The sequence below is a fragment of the Anomaloglossus baeobatrachus genome, chromosome 4, assembly GCF_048569485.1.
Source record: "Anomaloglossus baeobatrachus isolate aAnoBae1 chromosome 4, aAnoBae1.hap1, whole genome shotgun sequence".
Taxonomy (NCBI): Eukaryota; Metazoa; Chordata; class Amphibia; order Anura; family Aromobatidae; genus Anomaloglossus; species Anomaloglossus baeobatrachus.
In genome coordinates, this window is record NC_134356.1 from 404,723,281 (window position 1) to 404,744,573 (window position 21,293).

Consider the following 21,293-nt stretch of genomic DNA (forward strand, 5'->3'; position numbering starts at 1 on the left):
TGTGTGATCAATATAAAGAACTGGCACCAGACTTAATCGTCCGAAATAGGGAAGGCTTCTTTACAGTTAGAGCAGTCAGGCTGTGGAATGCTGACCACAAGAGGTAGGGATGACAGATACAGCAGTCAGGCCGTGGAATGCTGAACACAAGAGGTAGGGATGACCGATACTAACGGCTTTTAACAAAAAGGAGGGGAGGCGATTTCTTCAGTGCCAACAACCGCGCTTGTGATAAATAACTTAGTGACAGCATGTGGGGCTGAGCCCCCCACTTCCCATCAGGGTACTCACCAGGTGATGCAGGTAATGGCAGACCCGGCTCTGAATTTGCTTGCCAGATGACGGCCGCAACTCCACTGTCCGGACCAGTGCACACTCAGGTGTTCTTCGTCCCCCCACGGGCCCTCACCGGAGCTTAGTCTTAAGAAAAAACAGGGGGGTGGGTATGGTTGGGGGAGTCAGGGGGAAGCTGCTCGCGTCATGGACTGCTACCGTGGCCGGGGTCCCTGTACATACCAGCACCGCGCGAGCGTAGGCACCGCCACCCGCCATAACATGCTGAAACCCATGTGTGACAACGGGGGAGGGAGGCTGTTAACATTCCCCATTGTAAAGTGTCAAATAGGAGGGGTTTGGCCCGGGAGGGGGGGTGGTTAGAGGAGGAAGGAGAGAGGAAGGGGGTTGTACATCCTAAAGCGTCATGCCGACCCCAAAAAGGGGGGAAAATCACTGGCATGCTAACCAGGATAGGAGGTGAGGTATCAACAGGTGGCGCCTATGCCGCCTGCTGGCAACTTCTCCTTGCAATATTGCCAATGTACATGTCCTTTCCCCTCACCCCCCCCTTGAAATGAGGCCCCCACTCGCCAGGAAACCCAGGTGGCCCCTGGTTCCTTCATAACTAGCACCCTTAGCTTTCTGGGTAATAACGTGGCGTTTTTTATTTATTTATGTTGGATACCAATGGGGGATGTGGGGGTCCCGCTGACCCCTGCCAGTCAGCGCATCCACCGCTGCAGCACCTCCAAGCTGCACTGCATCAGGGGCTGCGCCAACCCGCAGCCCGCCCCCACAATCTCCCTGTGCTGGTGGAGACAGAGCGGCGGTGACAGAGCGGCGGAGGGGGCAGGGGCATAGGGTTGTTAAACTAAGGGTGGGCGGCGCCATAGCCAAAGAGCGCCTCGCGCTCTTTTTCAAACCTAGCGGCGGTTCAAGCTGACCGGCGGGCGGGTAGTTCCCAGAACACCGCCCGCCGGCACACATAGCTTGAGCCTCAGCAGGAAGGGAGCCGCTCACAACTAACCGCGTTGTGAACAGGACGCTTCCCTCCCTGCTGGGGGGGGAGGGTCGGGGGGCTTGTGATGGACGCCGAGCACAAGCGGACCGGCGGGCGGGTTGTTCCCGTAGAACGCCGCTCGCCGGCCCATGTCACTTGTGCCTCAGCAGGGAGGGAGCCGCTCACAGCTAAAGCGCCATGAGCAGAACGCTTCCCTCCCTGCTGATACCTCTCTTACCACCTCCTGGAGCGGGTATATGCCACCGGCTGCCCAAACAGGTCCGGGTCCTGGAACAGAGAGACCGGAAGCTGGGCAGCGCGGTGACATATATCCGGAAGGCGTGGCCAGAGTCAGTCATACCACAGGAGGCGGGGGCAGCTGGATAGTGTCTTTCCAACGGGGGGGACCACCTAAAACCTAGCAAAGGGGGCCAGCAGTCAGGTGGCAGCAGCTCAAATTTGGCTGCAATGCCCCTCATTTTTACCCTGGTAAGACTCATCAAGGATAAAAATAAAGAAACCAAGCCCAACATAGGAGTGGTGCATTATAAATCTTGCCCACTAGATGTCATTATAGGACAAAAAAAAAACAAAAGTATTGCAGTGTAGCTGATCTCTAACAAATGAAGAAAAATTTGTTGGGAATGTTTAAAAAACAAGCCTGTTACTTTCACATTTCCGAGAGAGAGAGAGACGCATCCGTCGGCATTCATTTTTTTGCCACTGAGAAAAAACATTAAATTCTGCATTGATTCCGCCCAACGGTCAGTCAATAAACGACTGATCCATCACACGGCAGATGCAACGTAAGGCCATCAGTCACAACCCGTCGTTAATACAAGTCTATGGGGAAAAACGGATTCCTGCATAATATTTTGCAGGATACTGTAATTCCTCAAGGACACAGATTGCAACTGAAGGAAAAAACGGAAGTGTGAAAGCAGCCTTAGGGTACAGGTTCACTCGCGTTTTGCACAGATGAGTGCAATCCGATAAAACATTGGATTGCTCTAAATCTAGTGCAAAACTACAGGGCTGTGTCCATCTGCGACTGATTTCTCATACCATAGCGGCATGCGGAATGAATCGCAGCATGCTGCGTTTGACAGCAAGTCTCAGCTCACGCCCCCCCATGCAAGTCTAAGGGAGCATGTGAAACATCGCACTGCACTCGCATGTCATCCGAGTGCAGTGCGATATATGCAGAAACAGGTGGGGGAGGAGATAGGGAGAAACTGTTCCCTACCTCTTCTCTATAGCTGTGAGCCGATCGCAAGATCGCATCACAGTTGCATGACCCACACCTCACACTCTCAGCAGAGGGTCATTAGTATATCGGTTATGATGCTCTTACATCGGAAGCTATGCGCAAGTGGAACCGTACCCTTCAAATAATTTCTGTAACAATTTTAATGTATCTTATTATTTTTTGGTTGGTAAAGCATCTATTTAATACCTCACCGGTATATCTATTCTATTCTCAAACATTGGTAGCAGTATTTAAAGTGCTTAACTAAATTAGCAAACTTTAGAATTGTAGAGTAGTGCTAAATAACTTATAGCAAATAACCAACTGATGAGTAAAAATTACTTATCATATGTTGCATCAATCCTCACAGTGTTCTAAACTGAACTGATGGAGCTTCATGTAATAATAATAATCTTTATATAGCGCTAACATATTCTGCAGCGCTTTACATACATCAGCAACACTGTCTCCATTGGGGCTCACAATCTAAATTCTCTATCAGTATGTCTTTGGAGTGTGGGAGGAAACCCATACAAACATGGGGAGAACATACACACTCCTTGCAGATGTTGTCCTTGGTGGGATTCGAACCCAGGACCCCAGCTCTGCAAGACTGCAGTGTTAACCACTGAGCCACCATGCCACCCATAATGGGTTTCCATAGTGGTGCATCTGCATATAAGCCTAAAGGCCCCGTCACACGCAGAGATAAATCTTTGGCAGATCTGTGGTTGCAGTGAAATCATGGACATATTGTTCCATTTGTACACAGCCGCAAACCTGGCACTGATTGTCCACAATTTCACTGCAACCACAGATCTGCCGCAGATTTATCTCTGTGTGTGACAGAGCCTTTAGATCCCGATGTCCAACAGCAAGCATCGGCCGACATGGTGTAAATCGTGATGTGACTGGACTCTGGAGCTGTTGAAACACATTCTCTTTAAATAATAAATGATACTTCATCATCTGGCCATACAAAATGATCAACTTAAAAAATATCCTGCTATATTTTGTCAAACAATAAAATAACCCAATTTCACTCCCCATCCTCGAATGCGGCGATTGGAAATAATTATTTTTAGTGAGTCGTGTGATGTTAGGTTGTATTGATGATGATGCTACTTTCAGCTGTTTTTCAGGTTTGTGTCTATCTGGAGAGCAGTTGACCCTTTTGTGATGATAATTTTCCACAATATTCCACATGTTTTAATTCATAGTTTTGATGCCTTCAATGTGAATCTATAATTTTCAGAGTCCTGAAAATAAAGAAAACTCTTTGAATGACAAGGTGTGTCCAAACGTTTGGTCTGTACTGTGTGTGTGTGTGTATGTGTATGTATATGTATATGTATATGTATATGTATATGTATATATATATATATATATATATATATATATATATATATATATATATATATATATATATATATATATATATATATATATATATATATATATATATATATATATATATGTGACGCCCTGGCCTATCAGGTCGTCACAGGGTATTGTGCAATCTGCCCTCCCGCACAGTATCCACCCTCCTTGGTTAATGGACCCCAGTCCTCTGGTGTTGTTAACCGCTAGTCCAATTAAAATCCTAGGAACACTTCCCACTTGAACCTACCAGACACGCCATTGGGGGGCCTGAAGGGAATAGGGCCGCCGACATGGGGGGTTGGTGAGGAGAAAGTTAGGACAGTGACAGTTGAGAGTTGAGAGTGGAGAGGCGAGAGTGAAGGAGAGAGGAGGGGAAGTGGCTCTTGTGAGGAGAGGCCACGGAGGAGAGCTCCTGTATACTAGGTGGCAGACGTTGGTCTGAGCCTGGTAGGAGCTGGAACCCCGGTCGCAGGGGACAGTGTCAAGGGGCACGGACTGCTGAGGAGGGCAGCCGGCGGCCTTGAGCTATCACTGGGCAGGGGCCAGGGCACGACGGGATATGTGGACCCCAGGCCGGAAAGTAGCTTCACGCGTTCCGGTAATTTACCCGATGTGGGTGAAGACTTCAAGTGTCATCCCCAACCCGCTCCAAAATCGAGGTACTAGCGTACCGATGGGATAGGACTTTCCCACTACAGTCCAAAGAAATCCTATGCGTGAACCCTGAGAGCAAGCTCACTCCGTTAGCTGTACGGTTGAGCGGGACCCGGAGAGTTTCACACCAACGGGTCCAATCGAGACTAAGGTGCCAGGAATAGGGCCACAGACCAATAACAATACCAGGGGCATGTATCCAGGCGTGCTCTCCGCAGACTACGGTGGTGCTCAGAACTTTGGTTTACAAGCTGTCGGTGTGGTTATTCTTGGACTGAGTGAGTACATTGGAAACTCCCTGCACCTATTCCCCAACGGTACCCAAACACCATCCATTACCAACGGGCCCCGGGACACAAACCCCCCTACCCACAGAGGGGTTAAACATCAGGCTGCCGCACCATCGTCACCAGGCTCCCCAACGGCAGTGGTGGTACTTCATCTTACCACACACCGTGGGTGGCGTCACAAACTTCTAATCCCCCTGTACATACTCCCCCTTCTTTTAATCGAGTGGCCGTGCGACCCCCGTGTCCAGAGACCCCTCAAGCCACCGCGGATGCGGATCCGAGCGGCGGCAACGGGGGCGGTACACATGTGGCGCCCTGGACAAGCCAGGTCGTCACAGAACTACACCAACACACCCCACACCCCGGCTAGGCACACCAAAGCCAAACACAAAAATCCTTGTTGCCTTCCTCCAGGGGCTGATGTCCACACCAGGGGGTGGGCCAGGCGGTTGGTCCCGCCAATCGAGGAGTTCACAGTCCTGGAGGCAGGAAAAGGGAGCAGATAGAGTTTGAAGTTGAGGAGTGAGGAAGTAAAGTGGTAGAGGAGCAGTCTGACGGCGTCCGGGTGTGCGGCCCGGACAGAACAGCAAGGTTTGCAGACGGTGGTGACTGTCTGCAGGAGAGGCTGATTGGAGCGAACCGTACGGACCGTGGATGAGCAGTGGCCCGACGGTACCGGATCGGAGAGTAAAGAGAAGCCAGCACCATCCGGCAGGGCTTACGGACCCCGACCAGGCTAGGAGTCACCGTAAAACTGGTCAAATCCATTAGTGAAGGGAACCTCCGGGGTTTCCCAGCAGTCAAGACCTGATTGAAGGCAACAGCTCAAACCGTAAAAGGGAAACACAGTCACCGCCAAGGCTACAGTTCCCAGGGTCAGAGCCTGCGGGCAAAAGGGGCTCCCTCAGCATCCATCCAAGCTGGGGAGCGGGTTACCGGTGGGAAGCCATTGGAACTGTAAACACAACATAGGTGCAGGGAAAGGCAGTCACCATCAACCTGCCGGGAGGAGAAACACCACAGCCGTCTGTGGGACCTGTCCATCCAGCCGTTTGTTTTACCGGAGACTTTGCATTCATCATTGGCTGAGTGAGTACCACCGTGCCGTGCGGCACAGCGCTGCCCCCGCGACCCTGCACCTCACCAGGCCCCGTAACCCGCCTGCCATCCATCCCTACCCCTCACCGGGCCCCGGGACCACCAACCCCCTTACCCACGGAGGGGAGAACCAACATCCAAGCTGCTTCCTGTCATCGCTCCCGGGATCCCCGTCCAGAGCAGCGGTGGTGTCACCAATCTCACCACAACCGTGGGTGGCGTCACGGACAATATCCCTAAACCCAAACCACCCCCTTTCATTCACGGGCGAGGAACGCCACTCGAGTCCCCGGGATCTGGCCCACCGCTTGAGCCACCACCGAGCAGCAGCAGCAGCAGCAGCCGGACCCGAGCAGTGGGTGAGCGCAGCGTCCCCTCCTCCACCCGCGACACACATTATATATATATATATATATACACACACACAATCATTGGTGACATTTAGACTGCTTTACACATCACATAGGATACACTGAGACTGCTGTTTACACATTACATGGGAAACACTGCCGACTGTTGTATGTACATCACATAAAAAACTGACTGCTGTATAGAGATGAGCGAACCGGTCCTGGTTCGGCTCGAGTTCGGTTCACCGAATGGAGGTCTCGTTCGAGTTCGGTTCGGCGAACCGGTTCGGCGAACCGCTCGAACCGCATAGGAAACAATGGGAGGCAATCACAAACACATAAAAACACCTAGAAAACACCCTCAAAGGTGTCCAAAAGGTGACAAACAACTCACAACACAACACAAACACATGGGAAAGTGAAAACATGCGAAAACAAAACAGCGTTACGAGGAAAAAGAGGACGAGACACAGATATAGACATGGCATGCCCTTCTAAAATCATCTAAAACACCGCAAGGTGACTCCAAGTGGAGTCTCCATTTTTTTCCAAAAATTGGGCCACACAGACACCCACCCCTTCAGTGGCAGCACTTGTGCCCCAGTTGTACACTTCACAGGTAGATTTGCATCAAGCCCATTCAAAAATACGCCATCATTAACCGTCCCAAGGATTGCACCGGAGTAGGTAGCAAAGTCTTTGCTGAACCATGACTTGTTCATCTTGGCTCCTTTTTAAAAACACTGAAAGCAAGGGTTACTCCAAGCGGAGTCTCCCTTTTTTCCAAAAATTGGGCCACACAGACACCCACCCCTTCAGTGGCAGCACTTGTGCCCCAGTTGTACACTTCACAGGTAGATTTGCATCAAGCACATTCAAAAATACGCCATCCTTAACCGTCCCCAGGATTGCACCGGGGTAGGTAGCAAAGTCTTTGTTGAACCATGACTTGTTCATCTTGGCTCCTTTTTAAAAACACTGTAAGCAAGGGTTACTCCTAGCGGAGTCTCCCTTTTTTCCAAAAATTGGGCCACACAGACACCCACCCCTTCAGTGGCAGCACTTGTGCCCCAGTTGTACACTTCACAGGTAGATTTGCAACAAGCGCATTCAAAATACACAAGCATTTACTCTCCCGAGGATGACACAGGGGTAGTAAATTCCTTGTGGATCCATGACTTGTTCATTTTGAAGAACGTTAGTCTGTCCACATTGTCACTGGACAGACGCGTGCGCTTATCTGTCAGCACACACCCAGCAGCACTGAAGACACGTTCAGAGACAACGCTGGCAGCTGGACATGACAAGATCTCCAAGGCGTAAGTGGAGAGCTCTGGCCATTTTTCAAGATTTGAAGCCCAAAATGAGCAAGGCTCCAGTTGCAAAGTCATGACATCGATGTTCATTTGGAGATACTCCTGTATCATCCTCTCCAGCCATTGACTATGTGTCAGACTTGTTGTCTCTGGTGGCCTTGCAAAGGATGGTCTAAAAAAATTATGAAAAGATTCAATAGAACTGCTGTTACCAGCACCAGATACGGTGCTGCTGGTAGGGTTAGACTGTTGAAGATGACAAGATCGTCCCATGTTTGTCGAGTTACAAGTGGGAGATTCACTCCGTGCACCACGGGTGTTTTGTGGAAAAGCAGAGTTAAGAGTCAGTAACAGCTTTTGCTGATACTCCTGCATACGTGCGTCCCTTTCTATGGCTGGAATTATGTCACAAAATTTGGACTTGTACTGGGGATCTAATAGTGTGGCAAGCCAGTACTCATCATCACTTCTAATTTTGACAATACGAGGGTCATGTTGGAGGTAGTGCAGCAAGAAGGCGCTCATGTGTCTGGCGCAGCCATGCGGACCAAGTCCAAGCTGTGTTTGTGGCATAGAGGTGCTAACCGTTCTTTCTTCCTCTGACATCTCCCCTCAACCTCTTTCAACTGAAATTTGACCAAGGTCTCCCTCATCCGCTGAGTCTTCCATGTCCATGGACAGTTCGTCCTCCATTTCCCATTTCTTCATGTTCTCCTGCACCTTCCTCAACATTTCGCCTGCAACCATGCGCCCTTGTTGATCCCTGTCCCCCATGGTCCCATGCCTGCCGCCTTGGTGATGATGAACGTCTGGACCTTGGTGATGTTGTTGTCTCTTGCGCATATGAATCCTCCTGTAGTTCCTCCCCTTCTTGTTGTCCCACCCCCTGACTCCGAATAGTGTTTAGCGTGTGCTCCAGCATGTAAATGACTGGAATTGTCATGCTGATAATGGCATTGATAAACAATAAAATAAGGGTCAGCGCTAGACCCAATGTTGCAATGGTTCTGCAGCTAATTTTTCTAGGCTAAAAACCCTTTAATGCCTTGAAATAATTTCATATGTATAATGTAAAGATACCTATATGTAAAAATTTGCGCTGAACCACAACAATATATTGATAATGGCATTGTCAGCGCTAAGCATATTCGTCGCCATGTCGAAACTGTGCAGAAGGGCGCATAGGTCCTTGCTCTGAGACCACTCCATCAGGGTGATCTGCCCCACCTCTGCATCTCGTTGGCCCAGGCTATACGTCATGACGTATTGCACCAGGGCTCGGCGGTGCTGCCACAGTCGCTGTAACATGTGGAGAGTCGAATTCCAACGTGTCGGCACATCACATTTCAGGTGATGAACCGGCAGGCCGAAAGACTTCTGGAGCAATGCAAGTCGCTCAGCTGCGGCGGTTGAACGGCGGAAGTGAGCAGACAGTTTTCGTGCCCTGTTCAGAAGGCCATCTAGGCCGGGATAGTGTGTTAAAAATTGCTGGACAACAAGGTTCAACACGTGAGCCATACAAGGCACGTGTGTCACCTTGCCCAGGCGAAGGGCCGCACCCAGGTTTGCAGCATTGCCGCACACGGCCTTACCAGGCTGCAGGTTGAGTGGAGACAACCATTTACCAAACTCAGTCTCCAGAGCTGCCCACAACTCAGCCGCTGTGTGACTCTTAGTTCCAAGACATTTCAAGACAAAGACCGCCTGATGCCGTTGCGCTCTAATGCCTGCATAGTAATGAGGGGTGCATGATTCCTTCTGCGCAGTTACAACACTGGTGGCCTGACCAGGCAGGCTTGGAGCGGAAGTGGAGGACCCAGACGAGGTTGAGGAGGCAGAAGCAGTGGAGGAACTTGGACAGACAGAGGATTGATACACAAGTCGTGGGGACAGCAAGACTTGTGCAGCAGACCCTTCACCATCTATCACCATAGTTACCCAGTGCCCAGTCAGCGACATGTAACGTCCCTGTCCATGCTTACTGGTCCAAGTATCGGTGGTGAAATGCACCCGTTCACACACAGAGTTTCTCAAGGAAGCAGTGATGTTGTGTGCGATATGCTGGTGTACCGCAGGGAAGTAGTGGCGACTGGGCATCTGGTACTGGGGCACAGCGACAGACATAAGGTCTCTAAAATCCTGTGTGTCCACCAGGCGGAAAGGCAGCATTTCGGTAGCCAAGAGCTTACAGAGGGATAAAGTCAACCTCTTAGCTTTGTCATGGGTCGCAGGAAATGGCCTTTTATATGTCCACATCTGAGGGACAGAGATCTGGCTGCTGTGTGGAGATGGTGGTAAGTAGGGTGTCCCTGGAAAAAAGCAGGTTTGTGAGAAAAGTGCAGGTGTAGACATGATGTTGCCTTCATCCAACGTTGGTGCTATCGATGTCTGAGAGAGCTGTACACACGCACTTGTTTCCCCTTCCAAACCAACTGACGACCTACCAAGCAAACTGCCTGTTGCGGTTACAGTGGTGGAAGTTGTGAGTGGAAAACCAGGTGTGACAGCTGTCCCCACAGTCCTAGAAGATGAAGAGCACGCGGATGCACTGGAAGGGGCAGGCGATGGATGGTCCGCTCCGCTAGGCCGCATTGCAGCACAGTGAGCTTCCCACTGGGACATATGATATTTATTCATGTGACGATTCATGGAAGAAGTTGTCAAACTGCGGAGGTTTTGCCCTCTACTAACAGAATCACGACAAATTTTACATATCACATGATTTGGGCGATCTTTTGCTATGTCAAAAAAGGACCAGGCTAGGCAAGGCTTAGAGGGCATGCGACCTGCTGAGCCACCCCGACTAGTGCTCAGAGGCAGAGTGGTGGCTAAGGATGCAGTTGTAGACGTGCTACCAGTACTCCGACTCTGTCCAGGAAGGCGCAAGGTAACTTCGTCGTCAGTAGCATCCTCCTCCACCGCCTCTGTTGACCTCCTCGAGTGCCTGACTGTGGGTTGACAGTAGGTGGGATCTAGAAGTTCCTCATCAAGCGTTGTGTTTGCACTCCCCTCCCTCTCAGACCGAGCCTCTTCCTGCCCTGAACGAATATTTAAGTTGTCATCCCAATCTTGTATCTGCGTCTCATCGTCATCAGTATGTTCCTCATTGTCTATTACAACAGGTGTTTCAGTTTGTGAATAAGGGTCAATATTATGCTCAGAAACTTGGTCATCACGGCCTGAATCTGAGTCACAAAGGTTCTGGGCATCACTGCAGACCATTTCCTGGTCTCTACTCACTGTAGCTTGGGAGCAGACCTCTAATTCCCAGGCTATAGTGTGACTGAACAGCTCTGCAGACCATCTCTGTTCCACCATACTGTGCAGGGCGGATGGAGACTTGAGAGCTGGGAGAAAGCAAGTGTGATTTGGATGACAACTCAGAGGACTGGTGTTTTTTGGATGCGGTAGTTGAGGTGGAGGAGAGGGCACTTGTTGGACCACTTGAGATCCATTCAAGCATTTTCTATTTTTGGGGAACATCTACCTTTGTTCCAATTGTTCGTGTTCGTAAAAAAGGGAGCACATCCGATTGTCCACGGAAAGTAGTAGACATCTTACTTTTGCTGGAAGATGGCCTATCTTCAGCAGATGTTAATGGAGCTTTGCCACCTTCCCCACAGACACAACCTTTTTTTCCTTTTCCAACACGCCTGTTCCCCTTTCCACCAGCATCTGTCATTTTGCCACTCATTTTGCTAGCGACAAGAATGTCCACTTAAAATGTGGTAGTAAAAATTGAGAGGTGGTGTAGATTGCAGCGGTGGTCTACCTTTATTGACAGCAGAATAAACAACAATAACTATCCCGGACAATGAAACTATGGCCCTTAAAATGGCAGCACAGTTTGCTAGTATAATAGCTTAGTAAAAATGAGTTTGAGTGTGCAATGCAGAGGTGCTGCAAATAGATTTGCACTAGTGGGACACTAATGGAAGTCCAACAGTCACTTTTAGGATGCCACTAAGTTTCCTCAGTGTTTCGTATTCTAATGGCTTTGTAACAATGAGCTTGAGTGTGCAATGCAGAGGTGCTGCCAATATCTTTGCACTACTGGGACACTAATGAAGTCCAACAGCCACTTTTAGGATGCCACTAATTTTCCTCAGTGTTTGGTATTCTAATGGCTTTGTAACAATGAGCTTGAGTGTGCAATGCAGAGGTGCTGCAAATAGATTTGCACTAGTGGGACACTAATGGAAGTTCTACAGCCACTTTTAGGATGCCACTAAGTTTCCTCAGTGTTTGGTATTCTAATGGCTTTGTAACAATGAGCTTGAGTGTGCAATGCAGAGGTGCTGCAAATAGATTTGCACTAGTATGACACTAATGGAAGTCCAACAGCCAGTTTTAGGATGCCACTAAGTTTCCTCAGTGTTTGCTAGTATAATGGCTTAGTAACAATGAGCTTGAGTGTGCAAAGGGCAGAAGGGTACAGTGGCCGGGTTGTGGGTCAGTGTAGAGGAAAGGAAGCCTCACTTTCTATCCCTCCTAATGGTGAAATGCAGCAAGGAACTCCCTCACCTTAGCTACACAGACGCTCTTATCTGTAGCTGTTAAACAACGGTTTCCACGGACCCGACTGTCACCTATGGCTCTGAGCCTGCTGTAATTAGCCCTTACAAGGGCTGAAAGAAACTTCTTTCCCTATTCTGTATAGCGCTGTGTGTAGAGCGTATACAGCAGTATCGGAGACAGGAGCTGCACCTGCGGTGACTGACACCCAGACGCAGTAGGCAGATAATGGCGTCCAGACGGGCAGATGCCCGTATTTATAATGCAGGGACATGTGACATGGACATCCTATCACACATGCCGTTGCTTCTCTGGCTAAAAGTCCACTTAGCTGTGTGTGGGTCTGGGATTGGCTGACATGCTGGCCCGCCCCACTACACGCGCGCTTAGGGATGGAAGGAAGAACAGAAAAAAAAAATGGCGATCGCCATTATCCCAGCAGCAGTGATCTGAACGCACTGTTCCCGCACACTATACGCTGAAATTTCATAATACTGTGACTTACACTATTGCAGCGGAAAGCCAGCAAGTAATTAGCTTGGCTTTTTGCTGCTAGAACCGTTCTCAAACGTAACTAGAACTATCGAGCTTTAGCAAAAAGCTTGAGTTCTAGTTCGATCTAGAACAGCCCCCAAAATCACTCGAACCGCGAACTGGAGAACCACGAACCACGAACTGCGCTCAACTCTACTGCTGTATATGCATCACATTGGAACCACTTTGATTACTGAATATATAACACTTATAAGATGCTGGGACTGCTGTATATATATCATAAAGGAGATGTTGAGCCTGTTGTTGGAATCACAGTATATACATCACATAACAGACACTGAGACTGAGTTCTGTTCACTTGCCTGGAGGAGCAAATTGGACTGGCTGCTGAGTCTTCACTACTACCACTGGAGGTGGCAGTAGCTACACACACTGGTAAGCAGCCGGCAGAAAGTAGCCCCATCAGTCTCTGATAACAGCAACAGCAGCAGCCGGGATCGTGGATTCAGCCCGTATGATGGATGGATGCGGTAGCAGCAATAGATGATGATACTTGCAGCAGCAGGTATCGTGGTAGGCGGCTGGCGTGGATACGTGTGTGGCACCCCTGAGGCTTCAGTCACCACAGAGGTACTGCACCTCATCCAGAGGTGTGCTATTCCATCCTGGATATGGAGGAAGTCACAACCGGTTTACACAAAAGCACAACACTCTCACTCAGCAACACCTCACCAAACATGGTAAGGGCGTGATTATATCCGAAGCCAGATCGGGAGGGGGTGGAGTCTGTTGAGTGGGAACACACAGTAGTGGAATGTGGAGAGAGAAGGAAAGAGGAGAGGAGCAGTGGAGGAGCGAAGACCCATGGCCTGGAGCTGGTACCGCTCGGCCCGGGCACAGACAGAAGAAGTCATAAAGACCACGGGAAGTGCAACATCCTCCCGTGGCCTTGTTCCACATATAAACTAAAGGTGGAAGGACTTTGCCGCAACATGGGGACTGGTCCCTAGGCTAGAGGAGAAGAACCTACATACTCGACTAGTAAAACCAGCGGCTAAGGTGACTCCAAGTGTGACGCCCCTGGACTATCAGGTCGTCACAGGGTATTACACAATCTGCCCTTCTGTGCAGTATCCACCTCCTTCTTGGTTTTGGGTCCCCAACCAAATGGTGTTGCCTACATCAGCTAATCAAAACCCTAGATACACCCTGCACCACACCCACCAAACACACCAATGGACGGCTTGAGTGGAATAGAGTCGCACACCTGAGGGGTTGGAGTAAGGAGGTCAGGGGTGTCAGCGGTAGACAGTCGAGTCTGGAAAGTGGAAGTGAGAGGAGGTCAGGAGCAGTGCTCCTGGGAACCAATCTAGGTAGCAGACGGTGGTCTGGGCCTAGAGGAGCTGGACCCTCGGTCGCAGGGGATTGTGGCAAGGGGCACAGATCTGTCGAGGAGGACAGCCGGTGGCTTTGCACCATCACCGGGCTGGGACTAAGGCACGACGGGGTATGTGGACCCTAGGTCAGGGAGTAGCTTCAGGCAACCCGATAATTTATCCGAGGAGAACGGAGTCTTCAAGAGCCGTTCCCACCTGCTCCACAATCGGAGTACTAGAGCAACAAGGGGGATAGGACTTTCCACTCAAAACGGTCCAGAAAATCCCAAGCGTGAACCCTGAGAGCAAGCTCCCACACTTAGCCATAGTGGGGAGCGGGACCCGGCAAGTTTCACACTACCGGGACCACCAAAGAAGTAAACTGAGTGCCAGGAGGCAGGTCACGGATCACCAGGCAGCACCATTGGGGACGGGACCCGAACTAAGCTCCCCTGAGTGGCAGCGGTGTCCAGAGACTTGTTTGACCAGTTGTCGGTGTCAGCTTAGTGGACTGAGTGAGTACCACAGTGGCCCCATTGCATCCGACGGCACTCCCCTACCATCACCGAGCCCCAGGGTATTCCCCCTACCCGTGGAGGGTCACAACACCTGGCTGCCCCATTCCATCATCCCCGGGTACTCCCAACTGCAGCGGTGGTACTCCTAAATTACCACATACCACAGGTGGCCCAACGAACTTTATAAAATCCCTTGTACATAATCCCCCTTCATTTGAGTGGCTGCACGACCCTTGGGTCCAGAGATCCTCGAGCCACCGAGCAACCGGATCCGAGCAGATCGGCTGCTGGTATGGGGGCGGCACACAAGCACCAAAGCCACATGCGCACACAAATTCACTGGAAGGTGACCAAGGGATAGAGCTTAACACCACCCGACAGGGTCCACGGGCACTGGCACAGGGGTCAGTGAGCGAGGGCGCAAGGCAGGAGGGAGAAGCAAGCACAGGAAGATGGCTAGGAAATGGTACACTTGAGAATGGAGGTCGAGTCTGATGCACCTAACTACCTGGAATTGGCTGGAGCTCAGCACAGCGAAACCCCAGCACTCCAAAGGCGGTCACTGGCATGTCGTGTAACCTTGGAACCTGCTACAGTGAGTAAAAAACCTTGAGATTGCATCCTTGTGTCGCTCCGTTATTCACCTGCGCCTCTGGCCCTGTAACCCTCGCCATCATAAACTACTACCTCCGCCATCCGCCCTGGGGCCCAGCTCTGCCTGTGGAGAGCTATACCATCTCAGCTGCGTCACCATCTGCCCCAGAGGTCAAGCATCCCGCAGCGGCGGCACCTAACTTGCCGCATACCACAAGTGGCGTCACTAATATACTGTCATCATCCCCTTTATATTTAAACGACATTGCCGGGGTCACAGAACCCAGCCTTGCCACTGCGAAGACCCAGAGCGATAACCGCAGCCCGGTAACGAGTCACCCAACGGCCCCGGCGTGTCACTTGTAGCAGCAGATATCATGGTAGCTGGCTGGCGAGGATGATTGCAGCAGCAGACTGACAATGCACTGAAACACAGAGACGAATCAGCAGCAAAACACAGCACAAACACATATGGGGCCTACTAGCAAAAGTCCAAATTACCCACACCACAATTGCAGTTACCAATAGTTGTTCGCTGTATTATACAGTTAGGTTTAGCAATTGATTCCCATTTAGGCAACTTCTCTACTTCATACACAAGGCAGATGTTTGTACAAAAAAAGCTTTTTAAAAAAAACATAGATAATCAATACAAAATTAAATTAAGATCCCCCAAAATACAATAACTGTCATAAACTGAGTGACATAGCCACACGCTACAAATTTACCATGCTTTTCCAACCAAAAATGGTCCAGAAAATCCCAAGCGTGAGCCCTGAGAGCAAGCTCCCTCACTTAGCCATAGTGGGGAGCGGGGCCCGGCAAGTTCCAAGCTACTGGGCCATCAAGTTGAAGTCTAAACTAAGTGCCAGGAGGCAGGTCACGGACCACCAGGCAGCACCACTTGGGGACAGGACCCGGACGAGCTCCCCTAAGCGGCAGCAGTACCCAGAGACTTGGTTTCCCAGGTTGTCATTGTCTGCTTATGGACTGAGTATGAGAGTGACCCCTTCATCCCCATGGCACTTCCCTCCAGTCACCGAGTCCCGGGGCATCCCCTACCCGTGGAGGGTTACAACACCTTGCTGTCCCATTCCATCATCCCCGGGTACCCCCAACAGCAACGGTGGTACTGTTAATTACCACACACCACGGGTGGCGTCACAAACTATAACTACCCTGTAAATACTCCCCCCCTTTTCATTCTAGTGGCCGCACGACCCCTGGGTCCGGAGACCCTCGAGCCACAGTGAACCCAGATACGAGCAGCTTGGCTGCTTCCACGGGGGCGGTACACAGACCCACCATCAATGCATAAATGTAGCACCAGAACCACCGTCAGCACATGAATGCAGAACCAGAACTGCCAGAACATGAATGCTGCACAAGGACCACCGTCAACACATGAAGGCAGCACCAGAACCACTATTATCTCATGAATGCAGTGGCAGAACCATTATCAGAATCATCAGTACATGAATGCAGTGCAAGAACCAATGTTAACACATGAAGGCAGTGGCAGAACCACCGTCAGCACTTGAATGCAGCACCAGAACCTTCAGTGCATGAATGTAGCGCAAGAACCACCATCAACTCATGAAGGCAGCACCAGAACCACTGTCAGCACATGAATGCAATGCCAGAACCCTGAATGCAGTGGCAGAACCACCGTCAGCACATGTATGCAAAGCTAGAACCACCGACAGCACATGAATGCCATATCAGAACCACCATCAGCACATGAATAAAGCGCCAGAACTACCGTTAGTGCATGATTAAATCACCAAGCTTATCCCCATGTACAATAGTTTTTCATGAACCTTCCATTCCAAGTATATCCTGAACAATGGTAAGGAGATGCTGGGAGTTGTTATCAGTCATTATCAGACTGCAAACCATATGGGAACCACAGTACTGATGAGACTCAGGCAGTATGACAAATAAATATTTTCATGCAGGTACTTTATAGGTGATGTCATATCAGACTGGAGCTGTTTCTGTCGCGGGCGGAGGAGGGGACGCTGCGCTCTCCCACTGCTCGGGTCCAGCTGCTGCTGCTCGGTGGTGGCTCGAGCGGTGGGCCGGATCCCGGGGACTCGAGCGGCGTTCCTCGCCCGAGAGTAAAAAGGGGATCGGTTTTGGGGATTGATTGTCCGTGACGCCACCCACGGTTGTGGTGATATTGGTGACACCACCGTTGCTCTGGCGAGGTGCAGGGTCGCGGGGGCAGTGCTGTGCCGCACGGCATGGTGGTACTCACTCAGCCAGTAACGAATACACAGTCTCCGGTAAAACAAACGGCTGGATGGACGGGTCCCACAGACGGCTGCGGTGTTTCTCCTCCCGGCAGGTTGATGGTGACTGCCTTTCCCTGCACCTGTGTAGTGTGTACGGTTCCAATGGGTTCACACCGGTAACCCGCTCCCCAGCTTGAATGGGTGCTGAAGGAGCCCCTTTTTGCCCGCAGGCTCTGGCCCTGGGAACTGTAGCCTTGGCGGTGGCTGTGTTTCCCTTTCATGGTTTGAGCTGTCGCCTTCAATCGGGTCTTGGCTGCTGGGAAACCCTGGAGGTTCCCTTCGCTAACGGATTTGACAAATTCAACGGCGACTTCTAGCCTTGTCGGGGTCCGTAAGCCCTGCCGAATGGTGCTGGCTTCTCTTTGTTCACCGGTCCAGTACCGCCGGGCCACCACCCGTCCGCGGTCCTTACGGTTCACTCCAATCGGCCTCTCCTGCAGACGGTCACCACCGTCCGCCAACCTTGCTGTACCATCCGGGCCACACACCCGGACCGACTTCAGTCTGCTCCTCTACCACTTCACTTCCTCTCACTTCCACTTCAAAACTGATCTGCTTCCTTTTCCCGCCTCCAGGACTGTGAACTCCTCGGTGGGTGGGACCAACCGCCTGGCCCACCCCCTGGTGTGGACATCAGCCCCTGGAGGAAGGCAACAAAGATTTTATGTTTGGCTTTGGTGTGCCTAACCGGGGTGTGGGGTGTGTTGGTGTAGTACATGTGACGACCTGGCTTGTCCAGGGCGCCACATTTCCATCCCTTTTGTCTCCATGAAGTAGAGACGCCATGATGAGATTTCACACCCAGAGCTCGTCTCTTTAGATTTCCCTTTTCTCCGCATTCATCAGCACTTTACAACATGGTGCCATTAAAAATAAAAGTATCATTATACTACCCCATAAATATTTCCCATGATGCACACCTGAATAAATAATTGCTGTGCTTCCATCACAATATATCACCCCCATATACTGCCCCTCTTCTTCATACTCCCCCCAGGCTGCCCCTCTTCATCATATTCCCCCAAAGTGTTCCTCTCCATCATATTGCCCCCAGGCTGCCTCTCTCCATCATATTGCCCCCAGGCTGCCCTTCTCCCTAGCCTTCCTCTCTACATTATATTTCCCCCCAGGCTGCCTCTCTACATCATATTCCTCCACCACTGCCACAGTGTAAAATATCACACACACACACACACACACACACACACACTACCCCTCTGAATAAAGTACTCCCTCCACTGTCTCTTGCAAAGCTGTGTCTCCTTTCAGTTTCATTAGCATGCTAGAACAGCCACAGGGGTGTACCAACAAGCTAATGGGGCCAACTAGCCAGGGGTACTAACGCCCTTGGGGCTAGGCCCCTCGCTCATTAGCATACGATAAGAAATCTTTAGAAATACTTTTTCTAAAGATCTCTTTATTTATGTAGTGTATATGTGTCGCCCAGGCTTATGGGCTACTCGGTCCCGAGCGGTGTATATCTGCGGAATGTCACTTTGGTGGCCGTTGCCCGGTTCCGTGCCCTGGGCCCTTTTTGTAAAGGGGAAATATTTACAGGGGAATAGAATAGTCTTCACACGTGACGCCACTTGCGGTGTTGCGGATATTTGTAGATAGAGCCGCAGCTGCACAATGTCCACTACTAGGGCTGGTGTTAAGTTCAGCCTGGATGGTAGGCCCTCCGCAAGCAGGGCCGGGCTCCAGAGGGTAGGTGGTGTGACGGGTGTCGGGAGAAGGTAGTCCACACAATTGTTCAGTGCAACTGGGTTTTTACTCACTTTTGCTGATGGTAACTGGTTACCCGAGGTCGGCTGGTTTCACCTCCAGGTTCCCTTAGTCCCAGTGCCAGTCTAGTAATCTAGTGCCTTCTTCCTCTGCACCTGGTTCTGGGTGGTGGGTCCCCGTGTCGTAGAGCAACTGGGGGTCCCTGTCCGGTGGAGTACTCCACCGGCAACTACCCTCCTGGGCACCAGGTTACTGCTCACTCCAAGTCAGTTCGTCTCTTCACTTCCACCTTCACTCCTCAACTTCCTCTCTTCGACTGTCTGTCTGTCCACAGTCCGCCCCTCCCACCTGGTCAACTAGTGGACTGGACTGGCTCCACATCTAGGCGGCCATCCATTGGTCCAACCCTAGCCTTTTACCATTCTATGGGGGATTGTTGGGGAAAAACTGGGATTTTGTGAAGTGTTTGTGTGTTACCAACACTGTGCTCCCGGGTCCCTAGGGGGTAGGCCCTGCATCCTGGTGAGGATGCAGAACCTTGTAGCTCCCTGATGGCTTCAGGAGCGCAACATATACAGGGATGTTTAGGCAGGGATTAGCAATATGCACCCCAAACTGCTCGTGGTTCTGGGTGCATATTACACCTGACAGGTTCACTTTAATCAAATATAAAAAGAATTTCTCAATGTGGCTCAGGATTTCATCAGTAATAAATATACAGCTACATACACTAGAAAAAAAAATGTGTTTCCTATGAATCACCAGACACTATGGTAACAATATTGCCTACAAAACAAAAGACAGACATGAAACACTGTGTAAGACATGGATTATACAAGGAATTCCCCTTCAGGATATGAATTCAATGTGGCTAATTTTACAATATTGCATTGACTTCCACATTTTTGGCCGCGGCATACTATTGGTGCAATCTCTGAAGGGGCCCATGAAATCAGGGAGCCACATCCACCTTGAAAGCAGGTTCAATTGTGTATTATGATGAGCTAATGGACTGCAAAGGGTCCATATAATGTAATGTTTTTGTTTTTGCACGGAATCCCTCTTCTATGTATGTTCGTCCTTCATTTTTGGAGGTACCGTATATAGTTTTATTGAAAAGCATTATCAACTACAATTTTAATACAGTTATATGAAAGCCATACTCATGGATATTACCAGCCAAACATGCCAAAAGGATACTCTCTTGGGTGGGTTTAGCCAGCAGATATAGGGATATTTGATACCGTTATTTTATATTAGGTTTTATTATAAGCCTTTTTGTTATTGATTATTATATTATCATAAGTATCCATCTGCCTATACAATACCAACTTGTCACAGTTGCTATTCAATCAGCCTGTGTCCTTTCTTTGTGTAATGATCCTTTATTGATACATTAATTTTGTGTCCCCTCTGTCTGGTATTTGATATTCTGTCATAATTTATTCATTTGATATTTTACAGTTTGTTGCTATGACTACTAATGTATGATACTGGGTTTGATACCCTAAACTGACAAACTGTTGATTTTTTTGTATCATGGGGCATATTTAATTGGTATGTCTTTCACATCTTTTCTGCTGTTCTACTATTTTAATAATAATAATTTTTTAATAATAAAGATAAATTTTGCAATAAATCTCTTTGAGTCTTCTTAGGGTAGTATTTGTAGGTTTAATGTTTACCACTGTATTACTGCCCGACTTTATTTATATTTGACCTGGCTTTTTGTGTGGTAGTCAAATTGTAGGTTAAAGGAGTTAGAAGTTCATGACGCCACCCACGGTGCGCGGTAAGATAGAGTACCACCGCTGCTGTTGGTGGGGGAGCCCGGTGGCGGTGGTATGGCAGCAAGGTGTTTAATCCCTCCGTGGGTAAGAGGGTTGTGCCCCGGGGCCCGGTGGCGGTGAGAGGGGGTGCCGTTGGGAAAAGGAAGGGTTTCTGTTTACTCACTCAGTCCAAGAATACTGACACCTACAGCTTGTAAACCAGAATTCTGAGCACCGCTGTAGCAAGGAGGGAGCACGCTTGGATCCGTGCCCTTGGTGTTGCTTGTTAGCCTGTGGCCTTTTCCGTGGCACCTTCTCACTGTTGGACCCTATAGTGTGGAACTAATCAGGTCCCGCTCACCCGTATGGCTAACGGAGTGAGCTTGCT